Genomic DNA, 17,101 nt, shown 5'->3' with positions numbered 1-17,101 from the left:
AACATCATTAGATGTGAGAAGTAACTTTCCTCCCAACTAAATACATATTTTTAGTTATCTTAATTCCCCAAGGACCTAATGTTTAATGTTCTTGGTATCTCCAAAAAAAAAAAAAAAGATAATCTTGGGATATACAGCAAAGGGCTTTTTATGTAAGGTCTAGCCAGTGCTGCCTAAGAAAGTGACATTTTCAACGTCAATAGAGTAGGTTGGGTTACAGTTTTATTATGTTATTAAAAACTAATTTTCCACTAAGTAGCTGGGCATTTGGCAGGGATTTAGTAGTGAATATGATTCTCCCTCTCCATTATATTATCTACAGTACTCCAAGAATTATATTTCATCTCACTAATCTCAAAGAGCCAAAAGATAAAGGTATTAGAGTAACCTTATGCTTTCCTCAAACTTCAAATAAAAAGGCTTATGATTAGCCCTAGGAAAAGACAACACTGTTCATGTTCAATTAGGCAGGGTTTTCATTTACCCACAAATAAAGACTGGTATTAACTACTACACACTAATTTATATAAAACCCACAGTTAGAGCATGTTAGAGCTGAAAGGATTCTTAAAGAACAGTAAAGCCAGGCCCCCTGTGTTTCAAAAAGATTTAAACTTTATATTACATTTTCAGAAAAGAAGTCTGGTGATTTAAACATACAGATCAAACTACATAATGAAAAAATAAACATGGATTTTGAGCAGTTTCATTTCTAGTATTTTGTCTTAGGATGTACACTAAGAGGATATACATTACAACAGGTTATTATAATACAAAATTGGAAATAACCTAAGTATACAGTGTAAAATACGTTTCTTAAAATAAGTCTTTTTAATAAATGGATTGAAATATATGGGCACATGGAAAGAGATCCCTGGTATGTTATGGGGAAAAAGCATGAACCAAACTCTTTGTAAGCAGTGATTCCCATACCTGCATATCTTTAAGATAGATAGGTATGTATAAATATGCAATACATAAATATAAATGGTAAACAATGGCTGCCTTTGAGTAAAGAAATTGATTTTATTGTCTGTTTACCTAAAATCTGTAACTATGTGTTACTTAAAATTTTTTAAAGCCATGTTTTAAATCATGAGTTTTGTAACAACATTGAAATTTAACTTTTAGCTTTACCTAAGGAAAATTTCATCTGTAAAATGAAGATAATGTGTACTTTATAGATTTGTTATTATTTTTTATTTTTCTTACAAATACAAAATAAGGAGGTGCCTAGATGGCTCAGTTGGTTAAGCATCCAACTCTTGGTTTCAGCTCAGGTCATGATCTCCGGATCATGGGATCTGATCCCTGTGTGGGACTCCACGCTTAGCATGGAATCCACTTGGGATTCTCTTCCTTTCCCTGTGCCCCCCCCAACTCTTGTGCTCTAAATAAATAAATAAAACCTTAAATACAAAATCAAGCTGATGCCTTTTAGTGATTTCATAGTGTTTATCTCCCTTTTGGGAGTTAAAAATGGTGTAGAAATCTTTATTTCCTTTATCTTTGGTTTCTGATTTCTCCTCATCAAACCTGTGACAAATTGTGGAAAATAAAATTTAACAGTAAAGAATCTGCATTTTTGAGAGTAGTACAGGGTGGCAAAGTTAGTACTAGGCATTAAATAAATCTTCGAAGTATTCTAGGGTGACTTATTGGCAAAAGCCTGTCTAGGCTGCCCTCTTACCTAATTTATTTCTAGGAAATAGCTATTCTAAGCAGTGTTAAGTGAACATTTTTCACTTTGTAAGAGACATTTTTCATACTTTAACTCTGCCTTCTCTTGGGCTTCATAGCTTTTCCAACTGATGAATATGCCTACAAAATTCATTACGAAATTGTACATTATTATTTTTAATTTCCTGGAAAAGATTGAGAAAAGGGCACAGTTAAGAAAAGTGTGCCAAATTTTAATAAAAAGTATGTGTAAGACTGGGATGCTGTTATATTCCTAGCTCTTTCGACAGATTTATGGACACTTTAAGAACAAATGGGCTTTAAAAAGATACTTGGCTACTTAAGCCACCACATATTTATAATAGCTTCAGTCATTTTCCACTTAATATAAATTAGTTTTCCTATTACATGTTAATATTTCTATTTAGAAACCTTATTTTTATATTAGCCCCTTAAAAAGTCCAAAAATATTAGAGCTGTGCATCCCAAAGTAAAGATTATGCATGTGTTTACAGAAATAAAATAGAAGCTGTTAGCTGTAAGGTCAAGGAATAAGAATAGTGGAAATTTGTATAGAATTAAGAGAGAGAACATAGTTACCAATGCTTGAGCCTGACTGTGTTAAAACACTTTCAGAAAATAAGCAAGGTCACCCTGAACCATTTAGTCAGAGTTGCATTTCATGCAAATACCCTTGAGATTAGACTAATTGGAGCTATGTCTTGAATTGCTGCTATCTTTGAAATACTAATCTAAATAAGAGACTTGAGTTGTTGATGTGGATTGATCCAAGTAGTAAAAAATCTCATGCAGTGATGATTACAATATTAACCAAATATATTTATGTCACTTTTTCAGTGGAATTCTCTACTTGGGATGGGGGTAAGGAATAGAATATGTAAGCACATTGTTATGAAATTCAAAATTTAAGAAAAGATTCATGGACTTCCAGTTTCTACTCTGACAAGCAAAGTGCTTAGAAATTGGTTCTCCCGCCTTCACAATAAGAAAAAATTGAATAAACTGAAAATTATTTAGATTCATCAGAGAATTGAGATCGCACAACTAACCACTGCCTCAAAAACTGGAGATAAGTGAATACAGAGAATATAGATGAACTTATCTGAAGCACTAGCATGGTAGGAACACTTCATGCTTTGATGAATTTAGAGCCTTATGTGAATTAGTCTGAGAGTTAATCACTAGGAGCACCCATACTTTCACAGTGTCTTGAGTTTGACCTCTGGGAGCCTCACCAGGTTCTAGTGAAGACCAGAGAAAACTTTGCTCGTGTTTAGAGGCAGGGAGAAAGAAAAAAATCCTTTTGAAACTAGCCTGGAGCATTCTCCATAACCTAACAAAGGCTTATCCAACAAGGAAAAGCTCTGGAACCCTGATTCAGAGGAAAGAAAACTACCCAACTCCAGTCCATTTGAGACCTCAAGCCACAACTAAGGGAGAAAAAATGTTGAGAAGTGTTTGTAAACACTAGATCAAAGTGATCATCAGTACTGAGCCTATGAATATGAACAGGATCATAAGGGAATATTATGAAAATCTATGTCCACATATTATGAAAATCTCTGTGTCCACAAATTTGATAACTCAGATGAAATGGACCAATTTCTTGAAAGACACAAGCTACTAAAATTCATACCAGGAGAAAGGAATAATCTGAATAGAACTATATTAAAGAAATTAAATCAATAATTACTAACCTTCCAAAACAAAGCATCAGGCCAAGATTGTTTAGCTGATGAATTCTATCCTCATTCTGTGAGGTCATCATGACTCTAATACCAAAACCAGACATTACATGAAAGGAAAGCTGCCGAGCAATAGCTCATGGACATATATATAAAAAATTGTCAGCAAAAACTTGCAAGTTGAATCCGAAAATGTCTAAAAACAATGACAAACTTTAACCACGTGTGATTTAATAAACTGTTACAGCCATGCAATGGAATATTCAGCAATAAAAAGAGACGAGCTGTCAAACCATGAAAAGACATGGAGGACACTTAAATGCACATTCCTAAGTGAAAAAAGTTGGTCTGAAAAGTCTACAGTCTGTATGATTCCAATTATATGACATTCTGGAAAAGTAAAAACTATTTCAACAATAAAAATAGTGGTTGCCAGGGGAAGTGGGGAGCATGGATAGCAGGAAGGATGCGTAAACAGGTGAAGCACAGGAAATTTTACGGCAGCGGAACTATCTTGTATGATACCATAATGGTGGGTACATGACATTCATTTGTCAAAATCCATGGAACTCTGCAATATAAAGAAAGGAACCTTAATGTAAACCAGGCACTATGGTTAATATGTCATACATTGGTGCATTCATTGCCAGGGAATGGGGTGAGTATATGGAACTCTATCTGCTTAATTATTCTCTAAGTTTGAAACTACGCTTTAAAAAAGTCTTTTTAATGTTACAAAAAAGTGCATGATGGTGTTCTCTTTTATTCCTCTCACTTAGCCACCAGTTCTCTTCCACAAAATCACCAACTTGTTATCAGTTTCTTATGTAGCCTTAAGGAGATGTGCAATACATACAAACATGTATATGCATATATATTTTTTTTGGTGGGGTACAGAAAGGAAAGCATTTTATGCATACTGTTCTGTACCTTCCCTTTCTCACCGCATGATGCCTAGGAAAATGTTCTAGGGTTCTCATTATGGTGTTAAATTTTTCATGACTTGCCAAACATGTAGAAAGTACTTATTTCTGTTTCCTTTTGGTTAACTATTTAATCCCTTTCCATTTTTTTCCCTGGGATTATCCATCTTTTCCTTATTGGATTGCAGGTAGTCTTTATTAAGTAATATTTCCAATTTTGATAAAAGTTGCATGTACCTTTACCAGTTATCTGAGTGACTTTTTATTTTATTTATGGTGCACAGATCTTCCTCAGATTATGATAAGGTTATGTCCTAATAAATCCATTATTTAAATATATAAATTTAATTATATAAATTATTACATATTTAAATATAAAATATACTTATTTTATAATATTTAAATATATATTTAAATTTATATATTTATAAATATATGCATGTTATGTATATATTTTATATATTCATAAATATATATAATAAATATATAAATTTAAATATATTTAAATATTATAAAATAAGTGTATTTTATATTTAAATATATGAATATATGCATATATTTAAATATATAAATCCATAAATTATGTCCTAATAAATCCATTGTAAACTGAAAATAGATATTTTTATTGAAATTGATATTTGGAAATAGATATTTTTATTGAAATGTGTATATTTAAAATGCATTTAATACACCTAACATACTAAACTTGATAGCGGAGCCTACATTAAACATGCTCAGAACACTTATGTTAGCCTACAGTTGGGCAGAATCGTCTAACACAAAGCCTATTCTATAATAAAGTGTTGAACACCTCATCCAATTTATTGTATACTGTACTGAAAGTGAGAAACAGAATGGTTATACATGTATCAGTCGTTTACCCTTGTGATCCCATGCTGCCTGGGGGCTGTGGCTGACAGGTGCTGCCCACCCTCAAGAGAGTATTATACGTCATGTGACTCACCTGGGTGAAAATCAAAAATTCAAAATTTGAAGAATGATTTTTACTGAGTACTTTTTTTTCTTTACTTTTGCACCATCATAAAGCCAAAATATAGTTAAGTTGAACCTTTGTTAATTGGGGACCATCTGTATTTTTTTGTATGAAGAATTTTTTTCATTTTAAATTTCTTATCTTTCATAATTTGTGTTATTGTAACCTTGATGATATTTTAATATTTCATAGAGCTGGTGTTTCCTTGTTTTTTTATTTGAGAATTTTCCTGAATGTACTTGTTCATTAATTTTTCCCATATTATTTTAGAATCAGTTTATCTAGTTAAAAAAATGATTGACACTTTCATTTGATTAATGTTAGGTTTATACGTTACTTTAGAGAGAATTGACATCTTTACATTATTAAATCTTTTTAAAAGCAAATTATGCCTCTCTATGGTTTTATTTTGTACTCAAAACCATCACTGAATTTACTTGAGAATCACCTAAAAGCTACTATAAATAATAACAAGCCATTTATATCATCTGTAAAGAAAATATTTTATATCCTCACTTCCAAGTTTTAAATCATGTATTTCTTTCTCTTATCCAGGTCAATTTAAAAAATATATATATGTATATATGGTGATAAAGAACTCTGTTTATTCCTGGCTTTAATGGAAATGCTTCTAGTATATTCCTGTTAAGCACGACGCTAACTTTTGATTTAAGATATATAGGATTTAATTAATGTGTTAGGATTTTCTGTTTTATTCAGAATTTATCAAAACTGGAAGTGGATTTTAATAAAATGGATTCAAAATTTATATTTTTTGCTATCTATGAAAGATAATGTGACTTATTCCCTCTTTTTATGTATTAATATATATCAGTCAGTACATGTTAGTTTATACTGCAGTAATCAATAACCTCAAATTCTCAGTAGTTTAGAATAACATGGTTTATTTCCTGCTGATGCTACACATCAGAGGACCTGCATGTTGTTCTTACCCCCAGACCCAGGCTTATAGAGCAGTCATCATCTGGAGCATTGAGAGTCTCTATAGTAGAGGAAAATGGAGCCACTGAATTTTAAACCTTCCACATATTATTTTGGTTCTTATTTTACTGATGAGTTTAAGTTACATGATCACAGGGAACTGCAAGAAGAGAGGAAGAGACATCCTACCATGTGCCTTGGAAAAGAAATAGGATCAATATATAATGAAATATATTAATATATTCCTTAATTTTGATGATCCTTAAATTCCTGAAATAAATAGAACTTTGTCATAGAAAAATTTAAATGGGTTAATGGATTCTGTTAGGTAACATTTTACTTAGAATTTTTGCAATGACAGTCACAAGTGAGATGGTTTTCAGTTTGTGTGTTTATGCGTGCTAACTTTGTCAGAGTTTGGTATCATTATTCTAGCTTTAAAAAACTAAGAATGTGGGGGCACCTGGCTGATTCAGTAGAGGATATGATCTCGATCTTGGGGTCATGAATTTGAACCCCACATTGAATGTAGAGTTATTTTTTTTAAAGTATTTTACTTATTTGTTTTCTTGTGTTTCTCTATAATTTAGGCAAAATAAGAGTTTTTTGTTCCTTAAAAGTAGTAAAATTGACCTGTGAAACCATCTAGTCATGTTGCTTTTTTTTCTTTTTTGAGGGGAAAGAGTTAATGCCACGATGGCTTTCTATATTTCTTCCATGTTAATTGGTTTGTTCAGAATTGTTTTTCTCTCTATTCTGAGTTATTCTAATAATTTATTTCTGTTAAAAATATCATTTATTTTAATTCCAGGTCTTCAGTTGTTTTGCATGTTTGAACAAGGAAATATTTTGATATGCTTTTGATTTCCTCTGCATCTATAATTATCACCCAATTATATTTTCCTGTTTTATGTATTTAATCTTTTACTTTTTATTCTGCTTTTGATCAACCAGAAGTTTATTAATCTATTTCAAAGAACCCAGGTCTTGGATATGTTTATTACTTCAATCATTTTTCTTTTTATTAATATATAATTTCTCATTTTATTAAAAACATGTTTTAATTCTGAAAAATATACACATGTAGAAGAATGCACAAAACATAACACCAGTGAACAACTACTCAATTTAAAAGTCTACCTCATGCCCCTTCTTGAACTCTGTCCTTCCCTCCTCCTCAAATGTAACTACTGTAGTTGCTAACACCACAGTTGTTTTACCTGGTTTTAAAAACTTTATATAAAAAGAGTCACCCAGTAAGTATCCATTTCTATCTTTTTTCTTTTACTCAACATCGTGAGATTTAAAATTTTTTCATGTCTAAATTTCTTCCAATTATATTAAAGCCAGTTGATTTTTGTATATTAAGTGTGTATCTAGCCAACTCACTAAAATTATTTATATTCACCCACTCTTTTGAATTTTTATATACACTTCCAATTGTCTGGGGAAAAAGTGACAGTTTTCTTTCTTTCCAATCCTTATACTTTTTATTTCTCTTTATCATTTTGTTGTACTTTGTCAATTCATTTACTTTTAAGACCTCTAATAAAATGTTGCTTTGAATGGACATTTTTATCTCTTTTCCAGTCTTGGAGGATATGATGTTAACATTTACCACTAAGTGTAACTGATGTAACTGGGGGGTTTTTGTTTGTTTTAGAAATGCTTTATGAGTTTTTTTTTAATTTTTATTTATTTATTTGACAGAGAGAGATCACAAGTAGGCAGAGACAGAGGTGGAAGCAGGCTCCCTGCTGAGCAGAGAGCCCGATGTGGGGATCTGTTCCAGGGGCCTGAGATTATGACCTCAGCCGAAGACAGGCTTAACCCACTAAGCCACCCAGGTGTCCCTAGAAATGCTTTATGAGGTTTAAGAAGTTTCTATTTTTAGTTCAAAAGAATTTAAAATTTTTATTAAATGTTTTCTTTGCAAGGGATATAAGTAGGACAGGCTTCTCTATTCTCATTGATGCAGGAGAATTTGACCTTCCTATCTCTACAATCTTGGGCTCTTGGATTTAAGTTTCTGGTTCCCAGGGTACAATTCTTTCACCAAGGGATACTGCAAATGTTCTGTTCAACTGGAAGTTGAGACTGGCACCTGGCCACTCTGAGCTTCTAATGCCAGTGAACCAAGAGGAAAAGAAGGAGCTAGCAGTACTGGCTGTGATGATTATTGTGTACAATTCATCATTGTACAGGGAAAAGAATGTCTAGAACACAGGAGGACTTCTGGGGTTTCTCTTAGTACTCCTATTTCTGTTATGAAAATTAATGGAAAAACTACAATAACTGCTCATGACTCAAGAATGACCTCAGCAAGCAACAAAACTGACAAGCTGAGTGTTTATTCACTAAGGCCAAAGGGATACGAAAACCTTAGTATTAGAAGGAAGCTAGAAGGGGCGTCTGGGTGGCTCAGTGGGTTAAAGCCTCTGCCTTCGGCTCGAGTCATGGTCTCAGGGTCCTAGGATTGAGCCCCGCGTTGGGCTCTCTGCTCAGTGGGGAGCCTGCTTCCCCCCCGCCCGCCTGCCTCTCTGCCTACTTGTGATCTCTCTGTCAAATAAATAAATAAAATCTTTAAAAAAAAAAAAAAAAGGGAAGCTAGGAATACCAACAATGACTACATGTCCAGTTTCAAAAACAGGAACTGCTGTAGTTATGAGTATTAAATCCCAACTGTGAAATGTCTATTTTTTTTTCAATCTCAGTTCTTTTTCTTTGCTTTTCTCCCATCTTCTGTCCATCTGATTTTTAACGTAAGATGTGTTATTAGTGGGTAGCCTTGCAGCTCAGTATTCAGGTTATGAGACATCAAAGGGCAAGTGTCATTCAGCCCAAAGAAGAATGGACATCACTTGTGACTCAGGTGAAATGTGGAACTCTGGGTCCTCTGGGGAGAGGTGAGTATGTTTTGGTTATACAATGACAGAGTAGAGGCATGGTTTTGCTCTTATCTTTATTTATGGCTGGATTTATGTTTTATTTATGGCTGGAATCACATTTCCCAGAAATATTTCTTAAGGCTTAAGTGAGTTAGAGAAACTGTGTTAAGATTTGGAAAGCAGAGACAAGGCAGCTGTCATTACTGTTTTTAAAAATTATTTTTATTAACATATATTATTTGCCCCAGGTGTACAGGTCTGTGAATCTTCAGGCTTACACAATTCACAACTCTCACCATATCACATACCATCCCAATGTACATAACCCCACCACGCTCTCCACACCTTCCCTCCCCCAAGCAATCCTCAGTCTGTTTTGTGAGATTAAGAGTCTCTTATGGTTTGTCTCCCTCCTGATCCCGTCCTGTTTCATTTTTTCCTTCCCTACCCTTCAAACCCCCCACGCTGCCTCTCAAATTCATCATATCAGGGAGTTCATATGATAATTGTCTTTCTCTGACTGATTTCTTTCACTCAGCATAATACTCTCTAGTTCCATCCACATTGTTGCAAATTGCAAGATTTCATTTCTTTTGATGGCTGTATAGTATTCCATTGTATATAAATACACATCTTTATCCATTCATCTGTTGATGGACATCTAGGTTCTTTCCATAGTTTGGCTATTGTGGACATTGCTGCTATAAATATTCGGGTGCACGTGCCCCTTTGGATAATTACATTTGTATCTTTAGGGCAAATACCCAGTAGTGCAATTGCTGGGTCATAGGGTAGCTCTATTTTCAACTTTTTGAGGAATCACCATGCTGTTTTCCAGAGTGGTTGCACCAGCTTGCATTCTCACCTAGAGTGCAGGAGGGTTCCCCTTTCTCCACATCCTTGCCAACATATGTCATTTCCTGACTTGTTAATTTTTGCCATTCTGACTGGTGTGAGGTGGTATCTCATTGTGGTTTTGATTTGTATTTCCCTGATGCTGAGTGATGTGGAACACGTTTTCATGTGTCTGTTGGCCATCTAGATGTCTCCTTTGCAGAAATGTCTGTTCATGTCTTCTGCCCATTTCTTCACTGGATTATTTGTTCTTTGGGTGCTGAATGTAATAACTTCTTTATAGAGTTTGGATACTAGTCCTTTATCTGATATGTCATTTGCAAATCTTTTCCTATTCTGTCAGTGGTCTTTTGGTTTTGTTGACTGTTTCCTTTGCTTTTGATCTTGATGAAGTTCCAATAGTCCGTTTTTGCCCTTGCTTTCCTTGCCTTTGTGATGTTTCTAGGAAGAAGTTGCTGTGGCTAAGGTTGAAGGGTTGCTGCCTGTGTTCTCAAGGATTTTGATGGATTCCTATCACACATTGAGGTCTTTCATCCATTTTGAGTCTATTTTCGTGTGTGGTGTAAGGAAATGGTCCAGTTTCATTTTTTTGTATGTGGCTGCCCAATTTTCTCAACACCATTTGTTGAAGAGGTCCATTGAAGAATGTCCATTGGACGTTCTTTCCTGCTTTGTCAAAGATTAGTTGACCATAGAGTTGAGGGTCTATTTCTGGGCTCTCTATTCTGTTCCATTGATCTATGTGTCTGTTTTTGTGCCAGTACCAAACTGTCTTGATGATGACAGCTTTGTAATAATGGTTGGAATTGTGATGTCACCAACTTTGGCTTTCTTTTTCAACATTCCTCTGGCTATCTGGGGTCTTTTCTGGCTCCGTATAAATTTTAAGATTATTTGTTCCATTTCTTTGAAAAAAATTGATGGCATTTTGTTAAGGATTGAGTTAAATATGTAGACTTCTTTAGGTAGCATAGACATTTTCACAATATGTGTTCTTCCAATCTATGAGCATGGAACATTTTTCCATTTCTTTATGTCTTCCTCAGTTTCCTCCATGAGTACTTTATAGTTTTCTGTGTACAGATTCTTTGCCTCTTTGGTTAGGTTTATTCCTAAGTATCTTATGGTTTGGGGTGCAATTGTAAATGAGATCAACTCCTCAGTTTCTCTTTCATCTGTCTTGCTGTTGGTGTATAAAAATGCAACTGATTTCTATGGATTGCTTTTATATCCTGATACTTTACTGAATTCTTGTAATATCCACATAAAATATCTTATCATCTGCAAAGAGTGAGAATTTAACTACTACTTTATCGATTTGGATGCCTTTTATTTGTTTTTGTTGTCTAATTGATGAGGCTAGGACGTCTAGTACTATGTTGAATAGCAGTGGTGATAGTGTACATCCCTTCTTTGCTCCTGACCTTCAGGGAAAAGCTCTCAGTTTTTCCCCATGAGAATGATATTTGCTGTGGGTTTTTCATAGATGGCTTTAATGATATTGAGGTATGTACCTTCTATCCCTACACTGAAGAGTTTTGATCAAGAAAGGATGCTGTACTTTGTCAAGTGTTTTTTCAGCATCTATTGAGAGTATCATATGGTTCTTGTTCGTTCTTTTATTAATGTATTGTATCACACTGATTGATTTGTGGATGTTAAATCAACCTTGCAGCCTATGAATAAATCCCACTTGGTCATGGTGAATAATCCTTTTAATGTACTGTTGGATCCTATGGGTTAGTATTTTCATGAGAATTTTTGCATCTGTGTTCATCAAGGATATTGGTCTGTAATTATCCTTTTTGGTGTGGTCTGTGTCTGGTTTTGGGATCAAGGTAATGCTGGCCTCATAAAATGAGTTTGGAAGTTTTCCTTTCATTTCTATTTTTTGAACAGTTTCAGTAGAGTAAGTATTAATTCCTCTTTAAATGTTTGGTAGAATTCCCCCTGGGAAGCCATCTGGTGCTGGGCTCTTGTTTGTTGCTCCCAACAAACAAACATTTTTGATGAATGCTCAATCTCCTACTGGTTATGAGACTGTTCAGGTTTTCTATTTTTTCCTGGTTCAGTTTTGGTAGTTTATACATCTCTAGGAATACATCCATTTCTTCGAGATTGTCAAATTTGTTGGTGTATAGTTGCTCATAATATGCTCTTATAATTGTTTGTATTTCTTTGGTGTTGGTTTTGTTATCTCCTCTTACATTCATGATTTTATTTATTTGTTTTTTGGGTCTTTTTTTTCTTTCTGATAAGTCTGGCCAGGGGGTTATCAATTTTATTAATTCTTTCAAAGATCCAGCTCCTAGTTTCATTGATCTGTTCTACTGTTCTTTTGGTTTCTCTTTTATTGACTTCTGCTCTGATCTTTATTATCTCTCTTCTCCTGCTGGGTTTAGGCTTTCTTTGCTGTTCTTTCTCCAACTCCTTTAGGTGTAGGATTAGGTTGTGTACTTGAGAACTTTCTTGTTTCTTGAGAAAGGTTTGTATCGCTATATACTTTCCTCTCAGGACCGCCTTTGATGTGAACAGATTTTGAACATTTGTGTTTTCATTTCATTTGTTTCCATGAGTTTTTTCAATTCTTCTTTAGTAGGATGCTCTTTACCTCCATGTATTTGAGTTCTTTCCAGCTTTCTTCTTGTGATTGAGTTCCAATTTCAGAGCACTGTGGTCTGAAAATACGCAGGGAATGATCCCAATATTTTGGTACCAGTTGAGACTTGATTTTTGACGCAGGATGTGATCTCTTCTGGAGAATGTTTCATGTGCAGTAGAGAAGAATGTGTATTCTGTTGCTTTGGGATGGAATGTTCTGAATATATCTGTGATGTCCATCTGGTCCAGTGTGTCATTCATTTAAAGCCTTTATTTCCTTGCTGATATTTTGCTTGGATGATCTCTCCATTTCACTGAGGGGGGTGTTAAAGTCCCCTACTATAATTTATTTTGTCAATGTACTTCTTTGATTTTGGTATTAATTGGTTTATATAATTGGCAGCTCTCATGTTAGGGGCATAGATATTTGAAATTGTTAGATCTTCTTGTTGTACAGACCCATTAAGTATGATGTAGTGTCCTTCCTCATCTCTTATTACGGTCTGGTTTAACATCTAATTTCTCTAATATAAGGATTGCCACCCCAGCTTTCTTTGGATGTCCATTAACATGGTAAATTGTTTTCCACCGACTCACTTTAAATCTGGAGGTGTCCTTCTGTCTAAAATGTCTCTCTTGCATATAGCATATCATTGGGTCTTGTTCTTTTTATCCATTCTGATACCCTGTGTCTTTTGATTGGGGGCATTTAGCCCATTTACATCCAGGGTAGCTATTGAAACATATAAGTTTAGTGCCATTGTATTTCCTATAAGGTGACTGTTACTGTATATTGTCTCTATTCATTTCTGATCTACTACTTTTAATCTCTCTTTGCTTAGAGGACCCCTTTCTGTATTTCCTGTGGGGCTGGTTTGCTGTTTGCAAATTCTTTTAATTTTTGTTTTTCCTGGAAGCTTTTTATCTCCCCTTCCATTTTCAATGATAGCCTAACTGGATATAGTATTTTTGGCTACAAATTTTTCTCATTTAGTGCTCTGAATTATCATGCCAGTTCTTTCTGACCTGCCAGGTCTCTGTGGATAAGTCTGCTGCCAATCTGATATTTCTACCATTGTATTTATTCTCCATCATTTGGTCTTCTATATCACTAATTCTGTCTTCTACTTCATTTATCCTAGCAGTCAGAGCCTCCATTTATTTTTATTGCACCTCATTAATAACTTTTTTGATTTCAGCTTGGTTAGATTTTAGTTCTTTTATTTTTCCAGAAAGGGTTTTCTAATATCTTCCATGCCTTTTTCAAGCCCAACTAGCACCTTGAGAATCGTTCTGAACTCTAGTTCTGACATATTCCCAATGTCCATATTGATTAGGTCCCTAGCTGTCGGTAGTGCCTCTTCTTCTTTTCTCGTGGTGAGTTTTTCCACTTTGTTACTTTATCCAGATAAGAATATATGAATGAGAGAAGAAAATACTAAAAGAGTGGCAAAGACCTCAGAAAAGTGTACACTAACCAAATCAGAAGAGATCCAAAACTGGGGAGAGAAGAAAGGGGGGGGGGGATTTTAAAAACTTTAAAAATTATATATATATGTATATATACATATATATGTATGTATATATGTATATGTGTATATATACATATATATGTATATATACACACACATACATATCAGACTGGTGAATAGAACAGAGCCACACACTTGATTTGGGGTGTATTTTGGTATCTTAGAAGAAATTACCTCCCAAAATTTTAAAGAAAGAAACACACACACACACACACACGCGCGCGCGCGTGTATATATATATACACACAAGGGTAAACATGATGAAAGGATGGGATATGACTGTTAAGATGAAAATTTAAAAAAATTCTAAAAAGGAATTGATAAGTTGGTTGGAAAAGGAAAAAAAAAAGAAAAGAAGGAGGAAATGTGCTCTGGCTGGAGAGTAGAACAAAGCCATGTGCTAGATTAGCGTATATTTTGATCTATTAGAATAAATTGTATCCCAAAATTTTTTAGAAAAAAAAAGAACCTGTATGTATACAAAAATAAAAGGGTTAAATACAACGCATTAATAAAATATGACTATAATAATGAAGGTTTAAAAAGGTTTTTTAGAAAGGTATTGTTAAAATAAACTAGTTTAAAAATGCTAAAAGAAGAAAGAGGAAAAATTTTAAAAACAGAATAAGAAAAAAAAATTTTTTAAATTTAACTTTGCAAGGTTAAAGGATCATTGGGAAAAAAACATGAATTCCATGTGTTGCTTTCCCCTAGCTCTGGGGTTTGGCTGTTCTCCATGATCAGTGAGCTTGGTCTTGGCTGGATGAGCTTGCTGATCTTCCATGGGAGGGGCCTGTTGCAGTGATTCTCAATATCTTTGCCCGAGGCAGAATTGCACCACCCTTGCCTGGCCGGGCTAAGTAATCTGCTTGGGTTCCCTCTCCAGAGCTTTTGTTCCCTGATTGCTTTCCATACTTCTTGGAGGACTGGAATGAAAATGGTGGCCTCCCAATCTCCGGCCCAGAGGAGCTGAGAGCTCAGGGCCCCACTCCTCAATGCGCCCTCAGAGAAAAGCGCTCAATGACTCCTGTCTCCCTGGTCTCCAGCAGCACTCCGAGCTCACCCAACCTGCGACTCAGCTTTTCTATCTCTGGAGCATAGCCCCATTTGGTGTCTCCAAACTCAGTGGATTCCTGCTGCACTGCTTCTCCCAGAGCAGGAAGGTGAGTCTCCCTGGATTTGCCACTTGTGGGGTCCCTGCTCAAAGAACAGTGACCCAGCTGTGCCTTGGATCATGGTTTAATGTAGACCCAATCTAAAGGCTCACTCTTCAGTTTTGTCTCTGAATCTGGCTTCCCTACTCTGATACCAGGCAACTCTGCCACACTCAGACACCCCCCATCTTTCTGTGACCTCACAGGACCTGAGACCACACTGTCCCCACAAGGGCTTCACCCCCGCTTAACCTCTGGAACAATGTCCCTCGGTGGAACAGACTTCTAAAAGTTCTGATTTTGTGCTCACTGTTCTGCCACTTTCCGGGAGCCAGGCCCTCCCCCAATGGTTTATCTTCCTGTTGCTTCAGATTCACTTCTCTACACATCCTAACTTTCAGAAAGTGGTCGATTTTCTGTTCCTAGAATTGCTGCTCTTCTTCTCTTCTCTCTCTTGTTGAGTTTGTAGGTGTTTGGAATGGTTTGACACCTACCTAGCTGAACTCCTGGATCTGATATCGTTTCAGTCTGCTACTGCTCTGCCATCTTGCCTCTCTCTCTGTTGTTACTTTTTGAAGGCTTCATTGATTAGGTGTCATGAAATATGCAGAGAAACAAGGTGATTCCAGATTCTCTTCACTCTCTCCTGCTCTGAGTGCAGCTCTTCTTTCCACCTGTTAGTCCTACTGACCCACAGCACCCCAGGCTCACCAGCAGACATGGAGACAGCAGGTTTCCCTACACATCAGTACCTTTTCTTCAGTCTCCCCCTGGCAGCTGCCCATATTCTCTTTCAAGCTCCCAACTTGCTGCAGTGTTTCAGGAGGTTAGCTAGTAGTTTGTCTCTGATCCTCCCACTTCCCCCTTTTCCACAATTGTTCCATTTAGTCCTATAAGGATCCTTTATTACATGATATGAGTCTGCCTTCCAGATGGAATCCTGACTATTACACTCCTATTCCTTTCTACCTCCTGAAATTATTTCTGATCCCTTTAGCATTTTCATTTTATTAGATATTAGTCATATATTCCTCATTGGTTGTGGGTTGCAGAGAAAGGTCTCCTTATAATTGTATTTTCTTTTTTAGAGGCTTGGAGGAGTTGTCATGCACCTTTCTTCTCTTTGGGTTATATTTAATTAAAAACAAACAAAAACACAAAGCAGAAGTCAAAATAAAGATTAGTTTAATAATGGAAAAGCTGGATTTCAGAAATTGGCAAGCCAGCCTCCCTCCTATCCCAATTAAAATTTTCCCATTCAGTCATCAGAGAGAAAGCATTAAATCTCTCTCCACTCTGAGGAGGGCTGCTGTGTGTTTGCCACAAGGGAGAAGTAATTGAGGAGGAGAATCATATTTCATTTAATGACCCACAGTTCTAAGAGAAAGAGGGGTAGACCTGCACTATCTGTTTCTAAACAGTAACCTGCTTCCGAAATAGTGTCATGAATGTCAGGCTCTTACAAATGTCAACAGGCAGTTGAAAGTCACTCTTCCTTCACCAAGAGACCCTAAAAGTGTACATTCCAATATGGTCTCTTCTTTGGATATAGGGGAAGGTCCCACATTGGAAACTTGGGGTCATGGGACTTGGGTTCTACCTTTCCTTGTCCTCGTGTCACTACATTTAAAGATCATTTGTAAATACTTTATTAGGGCACTCTAGATTGACAGCTCCTATTTATAATTATATAGACCAACCCATGACCCATGTCAACACTTCCTTGCCTATATGAGTTCTTTCTTAAAGAATGATAAACTCTACAGAGTGGGAAGACAAAATGCTATACTTGCCTTCCCATCATTTCTTGATGGTAGGGGATTGTC

The sequence above is a fragment of the Mustela putorius genome, unplaced genomic scaffold, assembly GCF_011764305.1.
Source record: "Mustela putorius furo isolate JIRA1106 unplaced genomic scaffold, ASM1176430v1.1 tig00003834_pilon_pilon_pilon, whole genome shotgun sequence".
NCBI lineage: Eukaryota > Metazoa > Chordata > Mammalia > Carnivora > Mustelidae > Mustela > Mustela putorius.
Note: the sequence above shows the minus strand (reverse complement) of the source record.